At 42.9% G+C, this 22,754-nt stretch overlaps 1 protein-coding gene across 7 annotated transcripts in view; it reads left to right on the forward strand.

Annotated features, from left to right (window-relative positions):
- Positions 1 to 22,754, forward strand: part of LDB1 (LIM domain binding 1) — a 1,030,118-nt gene that overhangs the window by 732,000 nt on the left and 275,364 nt on the right. The window lies entirely within an intron of this gene.

Raw genomic sequence — 22,754 nt, forward strand, 5'->3', positions numbered from 1 at the left:
GAGAGGATGGTATACAACTAAAATCAGATGTAAAATTTAGTAACAAATATAAAACTCCTAAGAAATCACAAATAAAACATGGTAAAATATATGCAAAAGAGCTCTAAGATCACTGCTTTCAGCTTGATGCCTTCCTCAATCTTCTAGAATATAAGAGACAGCTGCACTTTAAATAATTGAGAAGTGCTCTGATATCTTAAAGAACCACTGAGACTAGGATTTCATCTTCTTAGTTTCTGCCCCTTTAATAGGAGTTTTAAAGGGGCCATTCCATTCAGTGTTGGTGTTTTTTCAGCCTGTAAGTCTGTGATCCATCTTCATTTATCTTGGTTCCGTTAACTATATCACCACCTTATATCACTTAGGTGGTGTAAAATTCTGTCCTCAAGGGGTCTGTTAGTTTTTCCAACATAGAAATGAATGCATGTATTACAGCATGCAGTGCATATAACATTTTTGGTATTGCAGTCTGCATGTGACAAACATATTTTTTCTCCCAGTAAGTCGGATGTATGAAGCAGTTACTAGAATCAATGTATGTATGAACGGACTTTGCATCTCCTGCAAGGAAATGTGCCTTACGTGTTGCATTTATTAAGGTGGATCCTTTGTTCGCTTTCTCATGACATAATATCCATTTCAGATTCCTTCTGTTCTTAAAACATGACTGGGGTTTGTCACCAACGATGCATTTAATCTTCTCATCCACTGAGAGACTCATCCATGTTCCGTGTAACTTGACGCACCTGTTTTGCATCATTGCTAGAAGTCATTAAGCATCTTAATCCTCCAGCATAATCCTTTCTTTCTGTTTTCTTAATTTCATCTTGCCTAGTGCCACTAGTGAAGTAGGGCTTACCTCTTGTATGCCTAAGTGCCCTATTTTCCACGACTTTTTCCTGAATTTCCTCATACTTGTATCCTCATTTGAAATCTCTTCTTTGTTTTCTCTCTTTTTCATAATCCTGCTCATTGGTGCAGATCCTGGAGATTCTTAAGAGTTGCCCTTTGATGACATGCAGATTGATATTTCCTGGGATGACTTCTCATTCTATGTAACAAGTGGTTCCTCCAGCAATCTTTTTTGTGTAAAGATGTATCAAGGCTACCATCCATGTCTGTCTGAAGGGTAACATCCAAAAAGTTCATTTTTTTTCTGCTGGAGCTATTAACCTCAAACTGTAGAAATGATATTGTAGAGCTCGAATAGTCTACAAACTTGGTAAGTGCTTGTGTATCACCACTCCACAATAAAATACGTCATCCACAAATCTCTTGTAATAGGGTACGTACTTCAACTGATTTGTCATATTAAACACAAGTGGATTCCTACTGGGAGAGAACTATATTAGAATAATTGTTGGCACATGGTGTGCCCATTGCAACTCCCCATTTCTGCAGATAGTATTTGTCATCGTGTGTAAAAACATTGGTCTCCAAAATTAATTCTAATAGAGAACAAATCAGGGAAGTAGTGCTGTAGTCTAAGATCTTCTCACTTCTTAAGAATTATTGGACCGTCTCAAACCCCAATTCATTGGGAGTCAAAGTGAAAAGGTTCTTAACGTCCATCGTTACTATTTTTATACAAGTTGTCTTATTCAAAGACTTGCAACAGTCAGATAATTTTCCAAGAAAGTGCAAAGCGCCAGTTATAAGACATCACAAATAAAACATGGTAAAAAATATAAAAGAGCTGTAAGATGAGTGCTTTCCGCTTGATGCCTTTCTCATATCTTCTGGAATATAAGAGACAGCTGCACTTAAATAATTAAGAAGTGCTGTGATATCTTAAAGAACCAATGAGGTTAGGCTTTCACTTTCTTAGTTTCTGCCCCTTTAATAGTGGTTTTAAAAGAGCCATTCCATTCAGTCCTGGTGTTTTATCAGCCTGCAAGTTTGCAATCCATCTTAGTTCATTTATCTCAGTTCTGTTGTCTATATCACCACCTTTTGGACTCTCTCTTTTATAATGTCTAGCACCATAAAATGAAATTTATGGCCTAGATGAGCAGAGAGATGTTGACGTAAGGCATTGGTTTTATTTTGGAGTCTTGTATCACTTAGGTGGTGTAAAATTCTGTCCTTGAGGAGTCTGTTAGTTTTTCCAACATAGAAATGAGTACATGTATTACAACATGTGATGTATATAATGTTTTTGGTATTGCAGTCTGCATGTGTCAACCATATATTTTCTCCCAGTAGTCGGATGTATGAAGCGGTTACTAGAATCAGTGTATGAACAGACTTTGCATCTTCTGCAAGGAAATGTGCCTTTGCGTGTTGCAGTTAAAGGTGGATCCTTTGTCGGCTTTCTCATGACACAGTATCCATTTTAGATTCCTTCTGTTCTTAAAACAAAACCGGGGTTTGTCACCAACAATATGTTTGATATTCTCATCCTCAGTGAGACTCTTCAAATTTTTCCTTATAACTTGACTTTGGAGCTTTAAAGAACAGTATGAAAACTGGGAAGTCTAGATGTTCATCGTGCATACAGCTGCAGTAATCACATATGGGTTCTCTGCTGTCAGGCGGGTCCTTGGTCGGCCAAATTCCAAAGTCTTGGTCCGGCGTCGGTTGTCGCCTTCTTCCCTGACGTCAGTGCGACAGGGGTATATAAATCACAGCCGACGCCATATTCTCCAGTCTTTTTTGCCGCGCGGTGCCCGAAGTAGAAGCAGTTCGCAAGTGCTGGTCGGCCAGCTCCTGAATTTACAAAAAAATCGGAAACCGAAGTCTTCATTAAAGCTAAGTACCCCGTTGGGGAAACTTTTCTTGCCTCAGACCGATGTCAGACAAAGTTAACAATTGTATTTCTTGTGGGAAGCAAATACCGCATAAGGATTTCCATTCCCTTTGCATACCTTGCTTAGGCCCAGACCACGACGTCTCGGGCTGTCGCTTTTGCGCTACTTTCAATAAACGCACTATTAAGCATCGGGCGGAGTTCGCCCAACATTATTTTGGTAAAGCCTTTGATTATAAAATGTCGTCGGATACTCCGACTACCGTTTTGTCCAAAAAAACGAAAGGACAAGGACCGACATGCGAGGTCCGCGGTCTCCACCGACACCACGCCAAAACCGGCTACACGTGGTCCGGTTCTCAGCGAGACGCCTATGCAGCCCCTGACTACTGACGACACTTCATTGGCGGTGTCTTCTGTACCCGAGACCGCTGGTACCTCGGCCCTTACTCAGACTACAACCAGTGAAACCACAGTGAGTGTTGAGCCTCCTAATGTGGACAGGTCCACTTCCACCCAGGGTGTATTTAGACCCTCATCTTCCTTTTCCATTAAGGCCTTCACTAAGTCCAAATCAGCCAGGCATCCCAAGAGGCCTGTTGCTCAGGGCCCATCCCCAGGCCCCATGCCTAAAAAGCAGATGCTTAAAATGGCTGAGGATTTAATTACCTATATCAGGGGTTCCCATCCCCCTCCAGACAAAAGACCCGGAGTGGAGGAAGACTTTTCCCTCTTCTGAACAGGGCTCCATTTTCTCAGAACATTCTGATGTGGAGGAACACTTGTACTCCCCTTATGAAGATTCTGATGCAGAACAGTCCATTCCTTCTGTATCTCCCCCAGAGGATTTTTCGTTTGGGGAAACCTTGCACACCTTGAGGGAACACTTCCAGTGGGAAGGCCAAGACTTTTCTGATTCCAAGAAAAGGCTTAGGGAATTTCTTTTGTTACCTCAACACAGACCTCTGGCTATACCTCCTGTCCTGGACATACATGATGATGTTTACTCGGAGGCTTGTCTTAATCCGGATTCTCTGCCTCCTGCACCAGTCAAGCCTGATAGGTACTACAGAGTCCCTAACTCTCACCAATTTCTTTTCAAAAGCCATAATGCTGACCCTGAAACCATTTCTCAAGGCCCCAAGGGAATGAAGGCCTCTACTGCCAAGAATCCACTTCCTTCCGAGAGAGAATCTAGACCCTTAGAAAGGTGGGGGAAAAAGGTATACACCTCGGCCACCCTAGCCATGAGGGCCTTAAATTGTCAGTTCCATATGCTTAAATATCAACAGTTTCTGTTATCACAATTAAGAAACAAAATGTCTCAACCTGAACAACCAGATTTGAAGGAATTGCAGGATATGATGCATAGTGCAGAACAAGTGGGTAAACACACCTTACAATGTGGTTATGATGCCTTAGAGGCCTCAAGTAGAACTGCTGCTTCAGGAGCAGTCATTCGTAGACATGCCTGGCTTAGGGAACAAAGCTTGCCTGATCATGTTAAAGCTAAACTACTAGATGCTCCTTTACAAAAGGATGTGCTATTTGGTACTAATGCTGAGGAGATACTACGGAAAATGGAAGAAAAAGCTAAATCTATGCAAACTGTCAAGGCTTTTCTACAGGTACAGCCGCCTCGTTTTAGCAGAAATTGGCCTTCAAAAAACTGGTCCTTTCCAGCCACGGACTAGCCCCAGAGAGGTAGATACAGGCGCTCAAGGGGCAGAGGACAATCTCAAGGATCATATAGAGGCAGACAATGGCAAACTCAAGCACCAAGAGGTGGCGAAGACAGTGCACAACAATACAGAAAGCAAACCCAATGACTTCCTCCTTTTCATGCCAAGCAAATCTCAGCTGGCAGCTCCCTTGGGAGGAAAGCTGGCACTATTTTCAGGAAATTGGCATATTATCACAACGGACAAATGGATCCTGGACATAATAAACAGAGGCTACAGATTTCATTTTCACACTCTTCCAAAAATGAGAGGCATGCCAAACCTGCCACACAATCAAAGGGCAGAGGCACAAATACAAATCACAAAACTCATGAACATAAAAGCCATTCAAGAGGTTCCTACTCACGAACAAGGTCAAGGTTTTTATTCCAGACTTTTCCTGGTACCAAGAAAAGGAACCGACTGGAGACCCATTTTGGACTTATCCATCCTAAATACATTTCTACTCGTACCAAAATTCAAGATGCTCACATTACAGCAGCAACTTCCCATGCTGGGCAAGGGGTTTTGGCTGGTAACATTGGACTTCAAGGAGGCATACCTGCATGTCCCAATCAGACAAAGCTGCAGAAGATACCTCAGATTTCTTGCAGGTTCAATCCACTATCAATTCTCTGCATTGCCCTTTGGCTCATCTACTGCGCCCAGAGTATTCACAAAATGCCTGGCATCAGTAATTGCCTACTGCAGACTTCAAGGGATTCAAATTTACCCTTATTTGGATGACTGCCTGATCCAAGCGGACAGCAAGCACACTCATCTGGAACATCTGGCTTATGCAACATGGTTACTGAATTCTCTGGGATACACAATCAACAAAGAGAAATCCAGGCTAACACCATCTCAGAAAATAACTTTCCTGGGTGCCATCTTGGACACAAACACCCAGATGGCCTATCTTACGCCAGAAAAACAAGGGCAATTAACTCAGTACTTCAAAACACTAGCAAATTGTACCAGGCTTACTGCAAGGAAAATCCTGCAGGCTCTGGGCTTCATGGCATCTTGCATTCTTTTAATCCCATGTGCAAAGTTGCATATGAGAAAACTTCAATGGTACCTAAAAACCTATGGTCTCAACACAGCCACAGTTGGGAAACAATAATACCAATAATTCCATGTTTGCAAAAGGAATTTCTATGGTGGGCCCAAGCATGTCAAACAAATACAGGTCTCCTATTCTGCAAGCCTCAAGCAAATCAAGTCATCATAACAGACGCCTCAGATTACGCCTGGGGGGTGCACATGACAGGCAGGTGCATTCAGGGCAAATGGTCCCAAAAGGAAAAGCACCTTCACATCAATCAAAAAGAAATGCTAGCAGTAATAAATGCAATTACAGCATTCAAGGACCTCCTGCATCCAGGACAATTATTGATAAGAACAGACAACACCACAGTAATGTGGTACATAAACAAACAAGGAGGAACACATTCATATCCCCTGTGCAGACTAGCCATGACACTTTGGAACTTGGCTCTGGAATGGCAAATCGAACTTCAAGCACAGTACTTGCCAGGTTTGGAAAACACGCTGGCAGATAATCTAAGCAGAAATATGACAGATCCACACAAATGGAAGCTGCATCCACAGGTGTTTACAAAAATAATCCAAGCATGGGGAAGGCCAGACATAGATCTCTTCGCCTCCCACAGGAACCATCAACTGGAAAAGTTTTGTTCAAGGACTTTTCATCCAAAGGCCTGGAGGGTGGACGCCCTTTCATTCAGTTGGACAGCATGGACAGTGTATGCTTTCCCACCTCTGCCTCTTCTACCCAAGGTGCTCTTGAAAGCAAGAGCAGACAGACCGAAGATGATACTGATTGCTCCAGACTGGCCAAGACAGCACTGGTACCCACTCCTAAGGAGCCTAACACATACTCCTCTCCCTGGCCTCTACCTCTAATGCCTCTTCTGCTGACTCAGCACAGCTACAAAACTCTTCACAGTCAACTGAAAACACTCAATCTTGCTGCATGGAAAATTCCTTAACACCTCAGCAGACCCTATTCTCCAAAGAGGTGCAGGATGTCATTCTGGAGGCCAGAAGGCCATCTACTAGGAAGACTTACTCAGCAAAATGGAAACGGTTTTGCTCTTGGAATGAGAAAAAAGGCCAGGACCCTAGAAAACTGAATTTGCCTCAGGTATTACGGTATCTAGCTGAGCTGCTGAACAGTGGACTTTCATTTTTCTCCATAAAAATCCATGCCTCAGCCATTTCTGCAGAATTCAACACGGATCCACCGTTATTCTCTCACCCACTTTTAAGGCAATTCCTCAGAGGGGCTAAGAATATAAGACCACCAAGGAAACAACCAGTGCCACACTGGGATCTTAATTACATTCTAGAACAATTAACATTGCCTCCCTTTGAACCAGCTGCCTCAACAGATTTACAATATTTGTCCTGGAAAACAGCTTTCCTTCTGGCCATTACCTCAGCTCGTAGGGTTTCGGAACTTCAAGCCCTCATGGCTGTGCAGCCCTTTCTTATCTTCCATCAGGACAGGGTTTCCCTTCGAACCAACCCGTCATTTATGCCTAAAGTGGTATCCGGGGTAGCTTTAAATCAAGCCATACACTTACCTACCTTTTACCCCAATCCTCAAAACAAAGGGGAAAGGCTGCTACATTCCTTAGACATCCATAGACAGCTACGTTACTATTTGGACAGAGCAAAGCCTTTCAGGAAATCACAACAACTTTTTGTGTCTTATGCTGTAGGAGCTCAAGGGAAGCCTGTTACCAAACAGACAATCTCTAAATGGATAGGCCACTGCATACGTTTTTGTTACTCCTATCATGGGAAATCTGTCCCTGTAGGCATCGGACCACACTCCACCAGGGCCACAGCTACCTCTACAGCCTTCCTCAGAGGAGTTCCTACCAAAGATATCTTGGAGGCAGCCACTTGGATTTCTGTACATACCTTCACAAAACACTACCACCTGCCTTTATATTCCAAAACTAGAGCAGGCTTTGCTACTGCTGTGTTGCAGGGCATTCTGGCTCATCCCAGTTCTACCTAGTGCCTACCACCCTGTGCGTAGCTTTGGGATTCTACCCATATGTGATTACTTCAGCTGTATGCACGATGAACATTGAACAGTTTTGTACCTACCATAAATGTAGATGTTCAAGTGCTAATACAGCTGCAGTACAGGTTTCCCTCCCTCCTTCCCCTCTAGGTACAGGACTAGTGGCTAACACCTCCTCATACAACCTATTTTGGGTTATTCTCCTATGGTGTATTTGCTTGCAACCACTCTTTTTTGATAACATTGCATTGCTTGCATATATTATATATATATATATATATATATATATATATATATATATATATATATATATATATATATATATATATATATATATATAATTTATCTATTGCCTTCCTTTTGGGGGCACCTGATATCTGGGGCAAGAAAGACTGGAGAATATGGCGTCGGTTGTGATTTATATACCCCTGTCGCACTGACGTCAGGGAAGAAGGCGACAACAACCGACGCCGGACCAAGACTTTGGAATTTGGCCGACCGAGGACCCGCCTGATGGCAGAGAACCCATATGTGATTACTGCAGCTGTATTAGCACTCGAACATCTACATTTATGGTAGGTACAAAACTGTACTTTCTAGGTTTTGGCAGGTCATTTTGGAGACAGCTTTACTTAAGCTCCAAATCTTCTCTCGTCCAGATCTCAAAGATCTTCTGACTTCGTTATTCTGATGCACTATATTGCACACATGGAAAAGGACTCCTGACTGCTGTGGTTTTATAAATGTACAAAGGGCATTGAAAACATTGAGCCATACACTGCTTCTAATAAGACTACGGAGGTGTAACTGATGAAAGACAGTGAAGTTGGTTTAGCTGCTGTTTGAAGTAACGTATTTTAAATGCAAGGATTGGTGATACTTATTTTGAGCAAGTTTAAGTGATGGTTGAAGTACCATAAGGACTGGTTTCGCGAGTATTTTTTTTCCCTCTCTCTCTATTAATGACTTCTATGTTACCATCTCTAAACTTGAAATCCCTCTGTATATGGATGACTTAATCCTTCTGGAGGTGGTCAAGAACTACTGCTGTAGTTCAGAAAGGTTTCTAAGAGGATTTTAATCATGATGTCCTTCAAGAATGCAACTGCAGTCCTGACATATGGGTTGTCCTGCCTCAGGCAGCCCTTCGGTCGGCCGGATTCCAAAGTCTGGGTCCAGCGTCGGCTGATGTCGCCTCCTCCCTGATGTCAGAGCGGCTGGGGTATAAAAGCATCAGCCGACGCCATCTTCTTCAGTCTTTCTTGCCACACGGTGTCCGAAGCAGAAGCAGTTAGCAAGTGCTGGTCGGCCAGCTCCTGTGTTTTCAGATACCGAAGTCATCAAAAAGCTAAGTACCCCGTTGGGGAACCTTTTCTTGCCTCAGCTTATGTCAGACAAAACTGAAAAAGTTAATAATTGTTTGTCTTGTGGTAAACAAATACCTCATAAGGACTTCCATTCTTACTGCCTTCCCTGCCTCGGCCCAGACCACGACGTCTCGGCCTGTGCTTGCTTCAATAAGCGCACAATTAGGCGCCGGGCAGAATTTGCTGAAGACTTTTTTGGGAAAATTACTCGTATATCATGCCGTCGGAACTTCCGACAGCACACGTTTCCAAAAAACGGAAGGACCGGGACCGACCTTCGTGGCCCGCGACTTCTACCGACACCACGCCTAAGCCTACCGCGAGTGCATCGGTCTCTTCGGAGGTGGTAATTCAACCGCTCCAGGCCGACGACACCGCTTTACTGCACACTTTGGTCCCGGAGGCTTCCCCGGTGCCGGTTGTTGTTTTTCCTCCTGACACCGAAGCCCAAGATTTGCCTGACACCATACCGGTGGACAAAGTTACTCCAGCACGTGGGGCAGCTAGGCCTCCTGTGTCTATGTCCATCAAGGCCTACACACATGCTAAGGCTGCCAGCCAGGCTAAGTCTCACCCTCCTAAATCTTTTTCACAGACTCCCACTTCGGATAAACAGATCATGACTTTAGCTGCAGATCTAATTTCTTTAATCAGGGGCTCTCAGGCTCATCCAGACAGAGGTTCTCGGCCGCCTTCAGACAAAAGGCCTAGGGTTGAGCAGACAGATACCCTTTCTTCAGATGAAGCCTCTGGTGGGTCAGGCCTTTCAGATTCCCAGGAAGAACCCTTCCCGGCCTACGAGGATTCTGATGCAGATGAATCCATTCCCTCTGCCTCTCCTCCTGAGGATATTTCTTTCGGGGAAGTTCTACACTCCATGAGAGAGCATTTTCAGTGGCAGGGCCAGGATTTGTCAGACTCCAGGAAAAGGCTTCGGACCTTCCTTAAGTTACCCCAGCACAGGCCTATAGCTATTCCCCCAGTGTTAGATGTATTGGATGATGTGTACTCAGACTCCAGTACTTCTCTTGATTCTCTCCCTCCTGCTCCTGTCAAGCCTGACAGATATTATAGGGTTCCTGAAACTCATAAGCATCTCTTTAAGGCCCACTCTGTTGACCTAGAAACTATTTCTCAGGGGCCCAAAGGAGTGGCCACTTCCACGACCAAGAATCCTTTGCCCGCAGACAGGGAAGCTAGGTCCCTGGAGAGGTGGGGTAAGAAAGTTTATACCTCTACCACCCTTGCCATGAGGGCTCTTAACTGTCTTTTTCATATGTTTCAGTATCAAGATTTTCTGATGGATGATTTGCAGAAAGTTAGCCTCTCCTGAGCCTTTAGATAGAAAGGCTTTGCAGGATTTGGTTCATAATACTCAGCAGGTTAGCAATCATTTTCTTCAGTGTGGTTATGATGCATTGGAAGCTTCATGTAGGGCAGCTATGACAGGGGCCGTCATACGTAGACATGCTTGGTTGAAAGAACAGTCATTGCCAGACCATGTTAAAGTAAAGCTTCTAGATGCACCTCTGGAAAAAGACAAGCTATTTGGTGCTAATGCACAGGGTGTGTTGAAATCATTTGAGGAAAAGGCTAAATCAGTACAAACAGTCAAAGATTTCCTCCAGGTTCAGCCACCAAGGTTCAGCAGGAATTGTTCTTCGAAGAATTGGTCCTTTCCAGACACTGACAAGTTTCAAAGGGGAAAAAGCAGGCGTGCTCGAGGTAGAGGGCAATTCTGAGGCTCCTACAGGGGCCGCCAATGGCAACCAACTAATCAGAGAAGTGGCGCAGGGACTCCCACTGTTCCACAGGGACAATCACAATGACTTGTCTTTGACACCGCCGACCAAGACTCAAAGAGAAGCTCCTTTAGGCGGAACGTTATCCTTATTTTCAAAAAATTGGCACATTTTTACAAAGGACGGATGGATTTTGAACATAATAGACAAAGGTTACAGGTTCCACTTCCATACCTTACCAACAAGACAAGGCATGCCAAACCTACCACACAATCAAAGGGCAGAGGCACTCATACAAGTTTCAAAGCTGCTACAAATCAAAGCAATAGAAAAGGTTCCTCCTCAGAAACAAGGCCAGGGATTCTACTCAAGACTGTTCCTTCTTCCAAGAAAAGAAAAGCAATGGAGACCTATACTGGACTTGTCCGCTCTAAACACTTTTCTCATTGTGCCAAAATTCAAAATGCTGACGTTACAGCAACTTCTTCCCATGCTGGGCAAGGGGTCTTGGCTGGTTACTCTGGACCTCAAGGAGGCATACCTGCATGTCCCAATCAGACACAGCTGCAGAAGATACCTCAGATTTCTTGCAAGGTCAGAGCATTATCAATTCTCAGCATTGCCTTTTGGCTTATCTACTGCGCCCAGAGTATTCACAAAATGCCTGGCATCAGTAATTGCACATTGCAGACTTCAGGGGATACAAATATACCCTTATCTGGACGACTGCCTTATACAAGCGGACAGCCAGCAAGCCTTGATAAGAAACTTGGACTATGTCATTCACTTACTACAGGCTTTGGGATACACAGTCAACATTCAACAATCAAGGCTACTGCCATCCCAACAAATAATTTTTCTAGGAGCCAAACTGGACACAAATTCACAAATGGCTTTCCTCACAGAAGAAAAACAAGAACAATTACCAAATTACTTCAAAAGCCTAGCAAAGCACACCCAGATGACTGCAAGGAAAATCCTGCAGGCCCTAGGTTTCATGGCATCTTGCATTCTCCTGATCCCACTGGCAAGATTACACATGAGAAAACTACAATGGTACCTAAAAAGTCTATGGTCTCAACACAGCCACAACTTAGAAGCAATTATTCCACTCATTCCATGTCTATAAAAGGAATTTTTGTGGTGGGCACAAGCAAGCCAGCTAAACAAAGGCATGTCTTTCAACAAACCTCAAGCAAGCCAAACCATTACAACGGACGCCTCAGATCATGGATGGGGGGCGCACATGGAAGGCAGATGCATTCAAGGGCAATGGGCTCCCCGGGAATTGCATCTGCACATCAATCAAAAAGAGATGCTGGCAGTGATTCATGCAATCGAGGCCTTCAGAAAATTTCTTCAACAAGGTCATCTGCTAATAAAGACAGACAACACCACTGTTATGTGGTACATAAACAAGCAGGGAGGCACTCATTCTTACCCCCTTTGCAGACTAACAATGACTCTTTGGGAAAAGTTCCTGAAACTGAACATACAGTTGCAATCCCAGTTTGTTCCAGGCAGGGACAATATTCTGGTGGACAGTCTAAGCAGAAACATTATGGACCCCCACGAATGGATGTTGCATCCAGACATTCTTTCACAAATAACTCCTGCATGGGGAAGGCCGGACATAGATCTCTTTGCCTCACACCACAATCATCATCTGAAAAAGTTCTGCTCAACGACACACCATCCTCAAGCCTGGAGAATAGATGCTCTCTCCTTCAGTTGGAATTCTCTAACAATCTATGCATTCCCGCCTCTACCATTAATGACCAAGGTGTTACTGAAGATCAAAGCAGAACAACCGAAAGGCATTTTGATAGCTCCAGACTGGCCAAGGCAGCACTGGTACCCATTACTAAGGAGCATAACTCACACCAGACCGTGGCCCCTGCCTCTATGGCCTCTACTTATAACTCAGCACAATTACAGGACTGTTCATCCAAACCTGCAAACATTGCAACTGACAGCTTGGAGGGTTACATGACTTCTCCCCATATTTCTCTCTCCAAAAAAGTTCAAGAGATGCTACTGGAAGCACACAGGCCTTCCACCAGAAAAACTTATTTAGCCAAATGGAAGAGGTTCAACATCTGGAATTGCCAACAAGGGTCAGGATGCATCAGTAATGAACATCCCACAGATTCTAGAATACTTGGCAGAAATGTTTCACAATGGCCTTTCATATTCTTCCATAAAAATACACGCTTCAGCAATTTCAGCAAAATACAACTATGATCCACCTGTGTTTTCACATCCTTTGCTAAGACAGTTTCTAAAGGGGATAAAGAATATCAAACCTCCAAGAAAACCACCAGTGCCTGCATGGGACCTCAATTTTGTCTTGGGAAAATTAACTCTTCCTCCTTTTGAGCCAGCAGCATCTTAAGAATTGCAATTTCTCTCCTGGAAAACAGTTTTCCTGTTGGCAATTACTTCAGCAAGAAGAGTCTCGGAGATACAGGCCCTCATGGCAGTACCTCCATTTCTCATTTTTCATCAGGACAGAGTCTCTTTAAGAACCAATCCTTCATTCATGCCAAAAGTGATATCCAGGGTTTCTCTAAACCAAGCAATTCACCTGCCTACTTTCTTTCCCAATCCTCTAAAGGAGAAAAACTTCTGCACACTTTGGACATACACAGACAATTGCGCTATTACTTGGATAGAACAAAGGCCAACAGAAAGTCTGACCAACTATTTGTAGCGTACGCTCCTGGAGTACAAGGGAAGGCAATTTCCAAACAAACAATTTCAAAATGGATTGGAAACTGCATCAGATTCTGCTACTCTTTCCATGGAAAAGGTGTGCCAGCCAATATCAGGCCACACTCCACCAGAGCTACAGCCACCTCCGCAGCCTTTTTAAGAGGGGTGGCTACAAAGGACATTCTAGAAGCTGCTACATGGAGCTCCGTGCATACATTTTCCAAGCATTACAACCTGCCTTTATATTCCAGATCCCGAGCAGGCTTTGCTTCTGCAGTCCTGCAGGGCATTTTAGCTACACCATCATTATCTTAGATCCTACCACCCCCAGCTTGGCTATGGTATTCAACCCATATGTCAGGACTGCAGTTGCATTTTTGAAGGACATAGTACAGTTTTGTACCTACCATAAATGTAGATGTCCGATAGATTTGCAACTGCAGTCAGGTTTTCCCTCCCTCCTACCCCTCTGTAATTATCTTTTTGGGTCCACTCCCCCTTTTTCATATTAGCTGGGGATAGTATTTATGGTGTGTCTGTTTATTACAGTTGTGCATGTCTGGAATTTTATTCATTCTCTAAATTTAGCCTTCCTTGGAGGGCACCTGGCATCTGGGGCAAGAAACACTGAAGAAGATGGCGTCGGCTGATGCTTTTATACCCCAGCCACTTTGACGTCAGGGAGGAGGCGACATCAGCCGACGCCGGACCCAGACTTTGGAATCCGGCCGACCGAAGGGCTGCCTGAGGCAGGACAGCCCATATGTCTGGACTGCAGTTGCATATCTATCGGACATCTACATTTATGGTAGGTACAAACTGTACTTTTGCTGCTGGCGTTCTGCTGATTAATTCTTAATCAAAACAGTTTTGCATCTGTGCCAAATACTGATAAGGTTCTTAAAGTGCTGAAGATTTTTTATAAGCTAACTATTCACTTAATCCTGAAGCAGTGATAACAGTCGGAGCATTTATATTTATACTAAGACTTGAATATTTTCTGCTGGGCCTGCTTTTTCTGGGCAATACTCACCTTTCCCAGACAACACTCGGTGACATTGTGTCATTTTATTTCATTCTCTCTCCATTCAAAAAGAAAGATTCCTGTTACCGGTAGAGCTGCCTTGCCTTTTTAAATACCTTCCTTCTTGAATTATTGGTACCTGGAATTTTGCCCACTTTTTTCCCAAAAAATGCAAATGATGTAATTCACTACCCTTTAAATGAATAGGTCAGAGTAGCTCCACCCTGAAGTGACTGTCTTTCATTCTAGCACTGGGGGAGAGGGCATTTAGAAAGATTGCACCAGCCATCTACATTAACATACCTGATGTTCATCGTGTTTCACTGTTGCAGTCATTACACTTGGTTTATGTTGCTGGCAGGCGACCCGCAGTCGGCCCGAGTTCCAAAGTCTTGGTCCGGCGTCTGTTGCCTCTTCCCTGATGTCAGTGCGACGGGGGTGTAAAAGTAGCAACCAACGTCATTTTCCCCAGTCTTTCTTGCCGTGCGGTGCCCGAAGCAAAAGCAGTTCGCAAGTGCCGGTCGGCCGACTCCTGAGATTTTCAAAATTGAGTTTCAGAACCGAAGTCTTCAATAAAGCTAAGTACCCCGCTGGGGAAACTTTTTCTTGCTCCAGACCGATGTCAGTAAAAGTTAATAATTGTATTTCTTGTGGGAAGCAAATACCTCATAAGGACTTTAACTCTTACTGTATTCCTTGTCTAGGCCCTGACCACACCGTTACCAGTTGTCGGTTTTGTGCTAGATTAATAAACGCACTATTAAAGTCGGTTTGATTTTGCTTTACATTATTTTGGCCGAAGGTTTAATTACATAATGCCGTCGGAACAACCAACGACTGGAATTTATAAAAAACCGCAAAGACAAAGAAAAGGACAGGCATCTGAGGTCCAAAACAGACGAAGCCTCTTCAAGGCCAGTCGCCAGTTCTCTGTGAGGTGCTTACGCAGCCCCTGACACCCGCAACCTCAGAGCCACAGGCCTTAACCGACAGCCACGTGGAGACACAGAGGCCTGTGGAAACTCAAGGTATTGGGCCTATGGAAACTATTCCCTCAGATGGGTCCGGAGCCGCTGAGCAGGCATCGGTTTCTGAGGGTGTTTTCAGACCTTCTCAGCTTACAATTAAGCCCACTACAGCAGCCAAGGCCAAGTCAAAAATGCCATTAAAAACGAGGAAACAAGTACAACATTCTCCAGAACAGTTATCCATGCCAAAGAAACAGATGCTTAAAATGGCCGAAGACCTAATTACTTTAATCAGGGGTTCCCATCCCCCTCCTGACAAAAGGCCTAGGCAAGACACTGACTATGATTCCTCTGACCAGGTTTCCATTTCCTCTGATTCCTCTTCTGATCAGGGATATTCTCTCCCTTCTTATGAGGACTCTGATGCAGAAGAGTCTATACCTTCAGTCTCTGCCTGAGGACTATTCTTTTGGGGAAACCCTGCACTCCACGAGGGAGCATTTCCATTGGGAGAGCCAGGATTATTCAGAATCCAAGAAAAGGCTCAGAGACTTCCTTTTATTGTCTCAGCACAGACCCCTGGCTAATCCCCCCCTGTGCTTGATATTGTTGTTGATGTTTTCTCTGAATCCAGTCTGTCTCCTGATTCTTTACCCCCTGCACCAGTCAAGCCAGACAGGTACTACAGGGTCCCTGACTCTCATAAATTTCTTTACAAAAACCCCGCTGCAGACCCAGAAACAATTTCTCAGGGTCCTAAAGGAGTTAAGGCTTCCACTGCTAAAAATCCTGTTCCCTCGGATAGGGATTCCAGAGCTCTGGACAGATAGGGGGAAAAAGTTTACACTTCTGCTACTTTAGCTGTAAGGGCTTTAAATTGGCAGTTTTACATGCTTAAATATAAACAGTACCTCATGTCATTGTTAAAACAGAAAATGGTTTCAAATTCAGAAAGTCCTGACAGTAAGGAAACGCAGGATTTATTGCATGCAGTTGAACAAGTGGGAAAGCATACTCTGCAATGTGGTTTTGATTCATTAGAGGCTTCTTGTAGAGCCGCAGTTACAGGCTCTGTTATTTGAAGGCATGCTTGGTTGAAGGAACAAAGTTTACCTGACCATGTTAAAGTAAAATTATTGGATGCTCCACTACAGCATGATACTTTGTTTGGTGTTAAGGTAGAAGAAGTGTTAAAGAAAATGGAGGATAAAGCAAAATCAATGCAGACAGTGAAGGATTTCTTGCAGGTTCAGCCAAAACTGGCCTTCAAAAAACTGGTCATTTCCAGTGTCAGACAGGCCACAAAGAGGCAGATACAGATGCCCAAGAGGCAGATCTCAGCCCCAAGGCTCCTATAGACCTAAACAATGGGGTGCTCCGACCCCCAGAGGAGGGGAAGGCAAATCACAACCCTATAGGAAACAGTCCCAGTGACTTACCTCTACAAATGCCAAGCACTTAACTTTTGGCAGCACCCCTAGGGGGAAAGCTAGCACTCTTCTCAAAAAATTGGCACACGATCACCCAGGACCAATGGGTGCTGAATATTGTTTCTCAGGGTTACAGGTTCCACTTCCACACGCTTCCAAAATCAAAAGCTATGCCAGACCTGCCACAAATCAATGGGCAGAGGCGCAAAAACAGATTGCGGCTCTTATGGACATGGGAGCTATTCAAAGAGTTCCACAGCAAGAATAGGGACAAGGATTTTACTCAAGACTTTTCTTGGTACCCAGAAAGGACAAAGCCTGGAGACCAATACTGGACCTGTCAACCCTAAATACTTTCCTGGATGTTCCAAAATTCAAAATGTTAACACTTCAGCAACTTCTGCCCATGCTGGGCAAGAAGGCTTGGCTAGTTACTTTGGACCTCAAGGAGGCATACCTGCATGTCCCAATCAGACAGTCATGCCGAAGATACCTCAGATTCATAGCAGGCTCAATGCATTACCAATTCTCTGCACTGTCCTTTGGCTGATCTACTGCGCCCAGGGTCTTTGCAAAATGCCTGGCACCAGTAATTGCATTTTGCAGACAAAAAGGAATTCAAATATATCCCTACTTGGACGACTGCCATATTCAAGCAGAGAGCAAGGACATTCTTCTAAAGCATCTGGCATTTGTAAAAAAGATTACTAATTTGCCTAGGGTACACAGTAAATGAAAAGAAATCAAAACTAGTGCCCTCTCAAGAGATAATATTCCTGGGTGCAAGCTTAAATACAACTACCCAGATGGCTTATCTCACGCCAGACAAACAAAGGCAACTGACTTATTACTTTCAAATGATGGCAAAAAAACCCATCTCCCTGCAAGAAAAATTCTGCAGGCCCTGGGCTTCATGGCATTCTTCATTCTACTAATTCCATATGCAAAACTGACTGCATATGAGGAAACTACAGTGGTATCTAAAAATCCGCGGTGGTGGTGCTGCGGTAGCATTGTCGCCTCACAGTAAGACGCTGTCCGGTTCGATTCTTAGCTAGGGCGTCTTCTGCGTGGAGACATGCCTGAATGGGCGTACCTTCGTTGAATGTTGTGCGTCAGGGCCAGTAACTCTGCACGTAAAAATCAATTACCAAGCATTAGCGGACCAGAGTTCTGCTGTGGCGACCCCTAACCGGGAAAAGCCGAAAGACAACAACAACAGTATCTAAAAAGTGTTTGGACTCCGCATTGTCACAGCCTAGAGACAATCATAACTTTAATTCCCTGCCTACAACAGGAGTTTTGATGGTGGTCCCAGGCCTGTCACCACAACAAGGGACAGCCTTTCACCTTACCCACAGCCAGGCAGACGATAACAACGGATGCATCGGATTATGTCTTACGGATGAGTACTGTTCGTTTGCTTTCAGAAAAGAAGTTAAGCACGTGTTTGATGCATACTGTTAAGCTTTGCAGCAGTAATGGATGATCTAAAGTGCCATGTACGTGGTGTTCTAACACCATTGTACGGTATTCCTTTACAGACAGCAGTATTGCACTTCGTGTATTTGGAGGTGTACTACGGTGCTTTTGCCAGTAAAAATCATCAGATTGTAGACTCCATCAATTTGCAAGATATTTTTATGCATATATATTGTTATTGAGCATTACTGGAATGTTTTTAATAGCTCAGCTAGCATAATGGTGTTTGTGCCTTCTGTTCTGGGTCATGTCTGAAAAGGATCTAGGGACCAGTTTGCTTGCTTGATTAACTGTTAATTACTAAACTAACAAATGTAAAATAGGATAACCAACCATTTGCCCACCCACTAGCTTGCATCAGCATCATGCATTTTTAGTGAGAAGCTACTGTTAGTGTTGTAGTGGTATCACCGGTGTCAGGCAGGCATTGGAGAAGAACCTACAGTAATACAGTGACATTTTTGCTGCCACAGGTTGTTTTTTGGTTATTTTTTTTCCTTTCTGTTCCTCCATTTTGCTAGAGATAAGGTGAGTATGTAAAGGTTGATGAGGCCTGAAGTACTTGCTCTGTATTTCTGCATCCCTGTTGTCTATTGACCTTCGAAAGGGCCTGCTTGACTTTCTTTTGAGAAGGGAAAAGTCACTCCCCAGCAATTGAGTTTTCATTCCATTGCTAACCTATGATGATGCTGATAGGGATTGAAATTCGAAAATACCAGAATTGCTGGGCAGTAAGGCATTGTTGCAGGCTTCTGTCTTACTTGTCCATGTCACTTTTATTCTAAATGTAGTGTCATATTCCATGTTTGTGAAACAATACTAAATGTCATTGAAGTACAGAAGCAGATATCTTTTTTTTTTTTTTTTGCATACATTAGTTGATGAAAATAAGGCAATATACATGGGCGTCTGCAGTGGATTAACAAACTTAATTCACAAAGTGGCAGCAAGTTAGTTCCACTTACCTATAACATGCATAGTAAACTGATATGTTATCTTTAAAGCAAACCAACTATGACATGGCTGTACTTTTCAGTGGCTGTATCACTGAAAGACTTCAGTTATCTTTAAAGCAGCTTTATCAGTTACGTCGGGTAGCTCAGATGGATGGAATGCCTTCTTTCATCGCAAGTTGGAACTTTGTCATCCAATGCTGAATGGGAAGAGTAGCAGGGATTTAGATATCTGGGGGTTGACTTATGAAAAGGTAACTTGCTTACACAGCTGTTGTCTGCTTGATTAATCTGATGAAGTGGAGGTTTGATGGCTATGTGGTTAGGTTTTGTTTACCTGTGGTGGATAAATGGTCCAGCCCCAAAGTACTTGCATACAACCCTGCGGTATAATGAGACACCGTAAAAAATATTCGCCGAAGAAATGTCTTCAAAATTTGTAAACAGTATAAAATACATTGGTCTGAGGATCTTTTTTCAGGTTGAAGTGCAGCTGCAATTGCTCTAAAGTTAGAAGAACTTCATAATTTCATCTAACTGAAAACTAGCTTCTAAAAAAACCTTAATGTGTTATAAGCCTGTAGACATGCACTTGTGACCTTATCTGTTTTCATTATTTTTACTCCCGGGTATTGAGACCAAATTAATTAAGATTGCTTGGGATATGTTTTGTCAAATAGGATTGGAGTAAATTACAGTTAAAGGTTCACATGTGGAGAAGTCTGCCTTTTGTAGAGTCATCCCTGTTGCTGCTATTGAGAATTGCCAGAGTCTCCATTGAAACATTCATTTTTTGTTGGGAGAAAAAAAAAAAACACTTGGCTACTCTAGCATGCCCTTTTCCCTCCCTTCTTGATAAACCTCAGGCTATCTGTAATGAACCACTTTTTCATTTTTCTTCTGTCCGATTTAAAAAGTTCCTTGTGTCTCATACTTGTATACTTATATTCTTAAATGTTGTCAATTTGTAATGCCACCAGTTCCTCAGGACGGCTGTTTCAGTTGTCCATCACCTTTCCATTTAATTCTACCCTTTCGATGAAAAATATTTCCTCACATTTTCGTTGAGCCATCCAATATGTTTATTCAAATAGTCTCTCTCATTTTTTCTTTTTGAAGAGTGTACTCATCTGAACCCTGTAGATTCCTCTGAAGTACAAAACTGTTTGTGTCATATCTAGCCTCTGCTTGCTATGTTTGGGACTAGGTGTTATTTACTGTACCTCTAGCTAGAAACACTCTCGAATGTATAAAGTTTACATTATAGATTGTTGCAACCATATCAGCAAATAATGTTTTCCACTGCCCTCTATAAGAGGTGGACAAGGGTTAAGAAGGGCACCAGCCTCTCCCACAACTGGTGTTAATGAATGGTGCAGTTTGCAGATATAAACAGATATGGCTGATCAAAGATGAGTATCCTGAGGCATGAGCACATCGTAGTCACTCAGTTGGTGTAATGATTTTATTCTCCGTAATATTTATTTTATGCTCAGTAGTATTTATACAGGTGCTAAGGCTGTAGTTTAGAGGGATGTAGACCTGACTGAAGCACAAGGGACTTTAGTTTATCATCTTGATTGCTTATAGGAGCTGGGACAGGAGGACTGGAATAAGCAGCTGAAGCCAGCTTGCTCATCTTGGAGAGAGGATACTGGTTTTGCTTGCCATATAAGGTGACACTTAATAAGGACACTAGATGTTTGTTTGCAGTGGAAGAACTAGCCAGCCAAGCCTGTGCAGTTATAGTGCATAGCACCAGTAAGTCCAGGAGAATTCAGTATACAAAGGCATGCTTCCTCACTGGGGACTGCAGCAGCCAGGTCAGCAGAGGTGCTGAGGGAGATGGGGGTATACCTTTTTGGGACATACCTCTGAACTGTCCAGATTTTCGCCTTGTATTTTTTCTGTTCATTGTACGATTTGTGGTTTTCTGTCAAATCACTGATGATTTAAGTTACTAAATAATGACAGTTGTTTTGAGTTTCAGACTTCATATCCTTGAAAATATATGCAAACACAAATCCTGTTATAGCATCTTTCTAAGTTTATAAGAGCAATATCTCACATAAACCCCAAAAATCATCTCAACACAAAAAAGAGTGGCAAATGATAGACTAGTCAATAATTTTGATGTTTCTCAAAATAAACATTTAACTGCTGTAGATCTTACTTTGGCAGGGATGAAAAATGTGTATGTGATAAAACTAGCAATTGTTTAGAACTTGGCAGTGATAGAGTGCACCATCAGTAGAATTAGTGTTTTTCAGTGTAAAATGACAGTGACAAATGAAAATGTGTTAATTCACAACACTGAAGCATTTGGATGAAATGCGTGCTTTAAATTAGATGTAAAGAGCTTATGTGGTTGGTAGGTGATATTTACTGATATTCATGTCTGTGAAGTGGTACAGGTATTGAGAAAGGGTGTGAAGTGATGGCTAGGAAAACCTAGTGTAGTGTGTAAATGATACTATAAGATGTGTAATGTACTACTATTAAAATGTAGCATGGAAAAAATATACAAGTAGACTAGATTAACTGAACAATGCACAATTTCTAATTAAACCAGTGTTGTAATAGTACTGCAAGTGTAGAAAAGTTGGAAATGTATCCTGCTTAGATATAGTTTATCTGAAGACACTGTTGCAAAAAAATGAAAAAAAAAATCATGCAGAAACAGTAGTCACCCTAATATAATACATAATTTCAATGCTGTGATAACCTGGAAAATATTTAGTGGGCACTGTCTTTAGATTCAGGTAATTATTTTGATTCCATATATTAGTCTGCATTTTTAATGGTCACTCTGTAAAGGAAAAATGAAATGCTTTCATATTAAAGGATGCGAGTTAGACACTGACATGGAATTAACATTGTGAACTCCATGTACAAGCCATTATTCATTGTCTTCAGAGAGTCCAAATCATAATGTGTTTTTTGATCACGTTAAAGTTGAGAGTGACTTAAAGTACAAGTCTTACTCAGATCAGTGCCACCAAATGACATCAGTCCACAATGTAGACGGAGATCGTTTTCCTTTCTAGATTTAAAACTGTCAGGCAACACCACATTCTGAAGATAGTGATGTGTACAGCAGTAGATTCTTCGAGTTTCACTGTTGTAGTCATCACACTTGGGTTATCTGCCTGCAGATAGCCCTCAGTCGGCCCGAATTCCAGAGTCTTGGGATTTCGTATTGAATGCTGTCGCCTCTTCCATGACGTCAGGGGTAAAACATGCAGCTGACGCCATTACATCAGTCTTTCTTGCTGAGAAGGAGCCCGAAGCAGAAACAGTTCGCAAGTGCTGGTCGGCCGCTACCTGAAATTTTCATTTTTCGAGTTTCAGACCTGAAGTCTTCTATAGCTAAGTACTTTGTTGGGAATTCTTTTTTTCTTGCTCTAACCGATGTCAGAAAAAATTAAAAAATGGTCTTGCCTGTGGAAAGCAAATACCTCACAGAGATTTTCATTCTTACTGAGTCACCTGTTTAGGCCCAGAACACGACTCCCCTAGCTGTCGGTTTTGTGCCTTGT

This window comes from Protopterus annectens, chromosome 14.part0 (genome assembly GCF_019279795.1).
Source record: "Protopterus annectens isolate FY-2018-M chromosome 14.part0, PAN1.0, whole genome shotgun sequence".
Taxonomy (NCBI): Eukaryota; Metazoa; Chordata; order Ceratodontiformes; family Protopteridae; genus Protopterus; species Protopterus annectens.